This window comes from Fulvia fulva, chromosome 1, assembly GCF_020509005.1.
Source record: "Fulvia fulva chromosome 1, complete sequence".
Lineage (NCBI taxonomy): Eukaryota > Fungi > Ascomycota > Dothideomycetes > Mycosphaerellales > Mycosphaerellaceae > Fulvia > Fulvia fulva.
This window is the reverse complement of record NC_063012.1, coordinates 781,857-789,961: the sequence shown is the minus strand read 5'-3', so window position 1 is coordinate 789,961 and position 8,105 is coordinate 781,857.

Below are 8,105 nucleotides of genomic sequence, written 5' to 3'. Positions count from 1 at the left end.
TGACCTTTTATATATATAGGCATCTTTAATAAGTGTTAAAGCGGCTTAGTTATCACCTATAAGCTTGACTAGCCTTAGCTCGTCAACAGTGCCCTTACTTACCCTTATACTCGGCTAGAAAGAGCTCTTTCCTACTAGTTCTAGGCAGCCCATTTCCCTAAGGATAGCAGCAAGAAATTATGACTGCTTTACGGCTACGTTTATAGCTATAAACTCAGCTTCTATTATTAATGTTATAATAGACTTCTACTTTCTACTTATCTAGGACATATGTGATCTATAAAGGAACTATACGTATCCTAGAATTGAGACTCTATCCACTTTGTCTATAGCGTAGTTAGAGTCCGAGTATCCCTAGAGATTGCCCCCTCCCTTTCTATATATAAGACCTAGGTCTAGGTACGACCGTAGGTATCGGGAGAGCTTCTTTAAAGCCTTTATATACTACTATAAGGGATCAGTAACATAGAAGCTAATTCTTCTAAGGGGGAATGCTAAGTCTAGCCTTGTTATTGTTATTAGCTATATCTAGGTACTATTATAGCTCTAGTAATCCTGTTTGTTACACCTCTTATCTATAGGTGCCGTAGGCACTAAATGCTCGTAGCTCTCTATAGGTAAGTAGGTTAGCGTAGCCTTCTCTCTAGCTATGTTTATCTTAGCTAAGTTAGCGTAGACATAGTGTCCTTAATTAAGCTTTAAAGTGCCTTAGGACCTGTCTCTTATAATCCTTATTCTAAGGATCTTCGTAGGTTTACTAAGATCTTTACTCTTAAACACTTTTCTAAGCTTAGCCTTAAACTACTAAACATCTAATAGCTCCGGAGCTACAATAGGTATGTCATCTATATAGGTAAGGACTATAAGGTCTCTATCCGTATAGATAAGTAGGTATAGATCTACCTAGGACTAGGTAAATCTAATCTTCTCTAGCTTCGTAACATAGAGCTTGTTCTAGTCTCTAGCTACTTGCTTAAGCCTATAAAGGCTTCGTAGGACCTTAAACACTATATTTAGAGGTGCTTTAACTCCTAGGGGTAGGATTATATAGATGTCTTTAAGGAGGCTGCTTTAGGTAAAAGCATTATTCATATCTACTAGGTGCATCTCGAGATCTCTCTTATACACTACTACTATAAATACTCGGAGAGTATTATATCTAATAGTAGGTGTAAAGGTCTCTTCGAAGTCAACCCTATATTTCTATAAAAGCCCTCTTATAACTAGTCTTGCCTTGAACTTCTTAATAGCTCTACTAATTATTCTTTTTATATTAAAGACCTACCTAGAAGTAATTAGATTCATACTCTTTAGCGGTACAACTACTTCCTAGGTGTTGTTACTTACTAAGGCAATAAGTTCGTTCTCGATTACCTCTCTTTATATATATCCCTATTCGGGATCTCCTACGGCTACCTTATAGGACTTTGGGATTAGTACTTCCTGCTAATAGGCTATAGCCTACCTAATAGTAGCAAATATATATTCTTCTACGTCGTTTAGAATCTCCTCTACCTAGCTTATTGTAGGGTCTAGATAGAACATCTAGGCGATAAGAGCCTTATAGTATTTAGCCTTATACTCTTTAGAGTTATTATCTCCGTCCCCCCTTAACCTCTTGTTACCTATAACCTAAGGTGGCGCTAGGTGTTTAGATAGGTCGAACTTAACGACATCTTCTTTTTCTTTTATTAGAGTACCCTAATCTCTAAACTTCTAGTATTCCCTAATGTCCTTTAGGGGAGGGGGATGTTATATAGATAGCGGTTGCTATAGTATTAATGACTCGGGTAGGTTCTATATAGATCCACCGTTATCGGCCTTCGACAGTGTTAAAACCGCCTTAATATTTTCTCCTAGCCTTCGTAACGGTGTCTCTAATAATCCCCTATCGGGAAATTTCGCCCTAAAGGGCTTCCTCCTAATAGGATTACGCTATAGCGCTCGACTCGGCTAGTTAGTAAAGGTGATACCAAGATCTATATCTCCCCCCTTCTTATTCTTAAACTAGTCGACGTGACTATACGCTTTTATAGCTTTTATAACGGGATCCTAGAACAGCTATTGTTTTGTAGTGTTTTCTAAGTAGCCTATAAACACGGCTTCTTTTCCTCGGTTTATTAACTTGTCTCTCCTTAAGCCTTGAGGTTAGGCTCTTAGGTCTATATAGACTATAGCTTTACATCCCTAGACGTAGAAATGGTCGACTAATGGTACTTAGCTAGTAAAGGCTTCTTCTAGTAAAAGAGCAATACTATTAATAATCGGACTATTAGGCAGTCTATTTCTAATTACAGTCTGTGCTTATAAAGCTTCTAGCTAGAACTTAACTAGCATACTAGAGTCTTTAAGTATAGCCCGGACTATATTCTTAGAGGCTTAAATTAACCTTTCTACAGGTCTATTCTAAAGAGAGTTATAGGCATCAGTTGTGTCTATCTAAGTGCTAAACTCCTTCTCTTACTCTTTTAGTAAGGCGAGAATTTCCTTTATACTATTACTACGGATCGTAGATAGAAAGCACCTTAACTACCGTTCTACCTAGACCTTCTAATCCCGTAGGGCTGTAGGAGCGTCGCTCCTAGCCTTCAAAGGGATTACCTACTTCTTCCTAGAGAAGTTGTCTATAATCTCAAGCCAATATTTGTATCCTAGCCTAGAGACTACGCCCTGAAAAGGCCTATAGATGTTAATAGAGATGAGGGCCAGCCTCTCCCCTTTCCTCTCTATAGTAGGTCCTTTAAACTTCCTTATATTTACAAGGGAGCAGACCTTATAATTCTGGTATTTAGAAGGAATAGGAATAGGATCTTTCTTATTAGTGACTCTATATAGGTTTCTTAGTAGTCCCTTGCTAAGGTGTATATATCTTCTATACTATAGCTCCTACTGATCTTCGGACTTAGTATTAGCTATAGCGGTACCGTCACGTTCTTAAGAGAGTATACTAGTATACTATAGCTTAAGAATTTCCGAGATCGAGTAGATAAACGGTACTCCTCCTCGAAGTTTAGTCTAGACAACGGGTTTACTAGATAAGGATTTTAGAGTGAAACTAGGTAGTTAGACAGCAAACTATTAGCTAAACTAATTCCACAAAACAAGACTAACTCTAAGGCTAGGAACAAACAGGACATTTTCTAAGACAATTTGCTTTCTAGAAGGACTACCTATTACTACACTTCCTATATATGTAGCTTATAGATAGCCACCCCTAACCTCTAACCTTGATCTACTTCCTCTTTTAAAGAGGCTTTAGTGTCCTAAATAGTGAATCTTGGTCAGTTATATATAATGATACACAAGAGTTAAGTAACTACTCGGACGAGGGGTACTTGCCTTTAGCTTCTATAGTAGAATAGGCAACCTCATTAACATCATTATCTTCTAATAGTATCTTAGAGTCTAATGCGTCTTCCTAGGTTATATAGGCCCTTATAGGCTTCTTACTAGAGGAGGCCTTTAGCTTACGGCTCTCCTTTATCTGCTTTATAAGGTCCGTTATTACCTTAAGGTGATTACGAAGGTTTAGTAATAATGACCTCCTACGAGGTAGTAACGGTTATCTCTTAGTAGGGTAGGTAACCCTAGCTAGTTTGTCCTTGTTCCTAATAGCCAACTAAGCTATAGAAAGGTGTAGGCACTTGCTTATAAAATAGTTACTACCGTAGAGATAGTACGTAAGCTTGCTCTAGAAACCCTTCTTAGCGAACATAGCTATCCCTTAATAAATTATTGATTCTTGCTTCTCCCTAAGAATTGTAAGAATGTCTTATAGTAAGAGATTCACCTAGGCATTAATTGTATCGCGAATTGAGCTAAATAAGTCTAGTAGAGCTACTAAGAGTTGCTAGATCTTTCTGTCCTTAGTCTTGATGTCTTAGAACTAAGGCGAGATTGAAATAGCCCTCCTTATAATTGAGCTAAGCTCCTACTAGGCGTCATCTATTGACTGGTCCTCTATTATTACGAAATTGGTATATTACTAAAGCAAACTTCTTCTAGTAGCGAGAAGTCTTCTCTTATATTTAGCTTTAGCCTATTCCTATAACTCCTTCGTATACCGGATCTCGTATATTATCTCTTAGTTATCTATCGACAGACAGATATACATCTTATATAGGGCCGTTATATTGTGCCGTCTATACGATGCCTTCCTTATCGCTTAATCTAAAGGAAGGGATGACTCCGATAATAGTGTCGCTATAGATAGGGTTGTAGCGGGAATGTCCGTAATAGTGTCTTCGAGGACCTAGTCAACCTACTTTAATACTAGGTATATTCTTATTAGCTTGAACTATGTTTCGTAGTTCTCTCTTATTAGAAGAGGTACTACTCTCTTTCTTATAAACCTAGTCTCGTTCTCTATTTTTTGTAAGTTAAGGGACAGGTTGGCTACCCTTAGGTAAAAGGATGTATTCGGTCGTACGCGATCGGATCGAAATAGGATAAACCGAACGCGAGGTTAATAGCGGAGAGGATAGCTATCCGCCGGGAAGAGGAGGAAAGTCGGTCGGTAAGGATTATGTTAGTACTAAGACACTATAGCGTAACTCTCTTAGTAGAGGGGGTTTCTAAGACACTACGGCTCTCTTAGAATAAACAGTTAGTCGATACGAACACGATGTCCGGAGAGCGACTCTTCTTAGTAAGCTCGCCTACTTGTCTAAGGTATTAGTATAGGCTCCCTAACTCGGAGTCTAATAGTACCTTACTAGGCTCTTTTACGTCTTATATACACCTATAGTACGGCTATAGCTTTCTATATAAGGCGGGTACGGCCTCTAGTCTACCTTCCTTTTGTTCTAAAGAGGAATAACTCTAATACGACTTTATCGAGGGTGAAATACCGAGTTGCTAACCCGGGCTTATAACCTATTAAATAGGTACGAGTTACGTAGTAGTAGAAGACGGCGGATTATACGAAAGACGAAGAAGGACCTAATAGGATAGCGTGTATCTATATATAGTATCGCCGGTATTAGTATAGGTAGATACTAGATGTCCGGATATTTGCTAGCCTATAGGCTAGTAAACCCTAGTCACGTAATCTAGTTACATAACACACCTATACCTATATACTTGTCCTACGGCCTATATATTCTTGATAGAACCTAAAGCGACTAATAGCCTTTTAGATATAGATATACCGGACTTAGTAGACCCGGAGGTTAGATAAGCTAACCTATCGTAGTAGCTACTTTAAGAAGCCGAGGTAGTAGCTAAGACCGCTCGCCTAAAGGGACTAAGGTAGCGGATAATAAAGAAGAAACTATAGGAGTAAGCCTAGTTACCGAAGCGGCGCTAAGGGAGTTAGGTCGTAAGAATTATTAATTAGGGTTATTAGTCTATAGTACTCTTAAGTTAGGTTACTCGGCTACCTATCGCTCGTATAAAACAAGAATGTTAAGATGTAGCATCTTAAAGGGAGTTAATAATTAGGAAGTGATCTAGTAGCCTAAGGTATCTACGATAACTTAGCTTATAGGGAGATACCTTCTCTCCCCTTTAGCTTAGATAGACATCTAATATAATTTACACATTAGTTCCTAATATATTGCTATATACTCGTACTATTAGTTAGTTAAAGATTGATCTCTTACTCTACTCCGCTACTATCTACCCGTACCTATTTAATAAAGAACGTAGTACTAAATTATAAAGTAGCCTCGGGCTTATTATTATCTAGGCTCTTAGAGCCTTACTTCTAACCTAGGAACCGGAAATTACTAGGTACTACCTCTAGATACTCTCTATTATTATCCTCTATTATTAGTATAGGCGAACGAGCTAAGGAGCTAGATAGAACTATAGCCCCTCTCGGCCTCTCGGTAATCGAGCCGAATCGTAAAGTACGTCTAGTCGCGATTAACCGCCTAAACCGCTTAGCTACTAGAAGAATAGGAGGACTAGCTATACGACCGTAGACCGTAGGCGAGGTTACGTCCGCCTCGCCTTTACCCTTAGAGTCTTCTAGGAGAGGCGTCTATACCGGAATCTCGCGGAGCTACCTAACGTAGTCGGAGATATCGCTTAGACCCTCCTACGGCTCGTTACGGTCTAGGGTATAGCGCGGCGATATCTACCGAGGGCTACGCCGAGTCCTAGGAGCCGACTTCTTTTTAGCTAAGGCCGCGGGCTTCTTACTAGCTAAAGATATAGGCTTCTTACTAGGAGGCTTCCTAGGTACCTTAGGTATACTAGCGGACTTACTAGGCTTAGTTAGTAATACGAATAAGCCGTCGTCCTCCTTATCTAAGGTGTTCTCCTCCTAGCTAGGTCTATTCGTATTAGTCTCGGCGTTCTCGTAAATAAAGGCGCGGACGTAAGCTAAGTTAGCCTTTAACGCGGCCTTTAGGCAGCTAGCGGCGTCGCGGGTAGTATAAGGCTTACAACTAACCTAGAAGACTAGACTATATATAGCTAGGGTCGGGGCGTTAATCTAAGCTAGATTACGATACTTAAACTTAGTATTCTAGAACTAAGTAGACTCCGTGACCTAAGTAATATCGTAGGCCTAGGAAAGATTAGAGAAGTTAGCTACCTTACTAGGGGTGACTAGGCGCTTAGAGTCCTTTAACCGGGAAGACCGCTTAGTATAGCTAAACTTAGTACGAGACCGGCTACGGTCGTAGGTAGAGTACTTACTAGTCTAGAAACAATTAGTATAGCCGCCGCGCTTGATAAAGGTAAAGTCGCCTATAGTATTAGGCTTAGGATCCTCCTAGTCGTATTTCTCTAGCTTACTACTCGGTAGGCTAAGTTACTAGTACTTAGTAAAGGTTCCTAGCGGACGCTCGGTATCGCCCTTAGAACGGTAGCTTTGTACGTATCGCGTAGATCTAGAGCGGCCGCTATAGTAGCTAAAGACGATCGCCGCTAGCCTAGTTTATATAGTATATAGTCTAAAAGCGATAGGCTACCTTAGAATACCGCCCTTAGGGACCTCTTCGAAGACGTCGAAGTCGGAGTCTAACGCGGCTACTAGCTTTAGAACGCCGCTAAACTAGAAGCGGCTATAGCGCGAAGGGAGTATATAAATTATCTTAAAGAATCTAGATCCTCCGTCGATCCTTAGATACTAGCGCGCAAAACGGGCTAACTATAGCGCGATCTAATTATCTAGCTTAATAACGTCGCGAGAGAACTAGACTTTAAACTAGAAGGCGTAGAGCCGAGTCTACTAACCGGCTAACTATCCGGTAGGTATACCCGGAAGGCGCGTCTTAGTACAAACGGGAAGCCGCGGGAAGTTATTAGATACGGCCGAAGTATAGGTAACGGTAAGGGCGTCTATCTAAGCTATTAACTCCTTGCCTTAAGGAGAGCGCGGGACAGGAGCTATAGTAAGCTATAAGGAAGAAAGGAGTCTAAAACACGTTAGTATTACTACGTTAACGCCGATACCGCGGCGCGGCTTATATACCTTAATCTAATTAAGAATAAGTTAGCTAAGGCTAAAGAAGGTTAAGGAAGAAGCTACCGAAGGGCGAAGAGGTTGTTAAAGACTTAGTAAGCTTAAAGGTTAATATTTGTAGTCAGATTGATTTTGAATAAGAGCGTACTTTTATACTTACGTTCTATACGAGCTACCTAATACTACGAGCTTCTAACGATATAGGAAGGCGCGAATACGCGTAAGAAGCTCGCGGCGAGGTCATCTAACGGGGTTAGTAAGCTCGTAGTAAGCTTAGGTAGTAGAGTTAAGCCTCGTAAGGCAGTTATATATACGGAGTAAAGTAAGCTAAAGGGTCGTAGGCTAGGAAGCTACGACGAAGGAAGCTAAAGCTTTAGGATCTCTTTTGTTATCGATTCAAGTATATAGGCGATCAGGCTGGCCGCCTCAGGCTGACACAGGTGTGTCAGGGTCTAGTAGGGGAGGATGTGACGTTCTTATCCGAACACACCGCCGGCTTGGCGCTCAGCTTTGTATTTAGAGTTTTCTCAGGTAGCTTTTCTGTATCTCAGATTCACACTCGCCAAGGTTCTCACAGTCACTCATGCCACAGACATCAACATGCCCGCCGAGGAAGTCACCAAGCTTCTCCAGGACAGCATTCATCGACAAATTCGTCAGTGCAATGTGACCCCGGCACGGCAGGAAG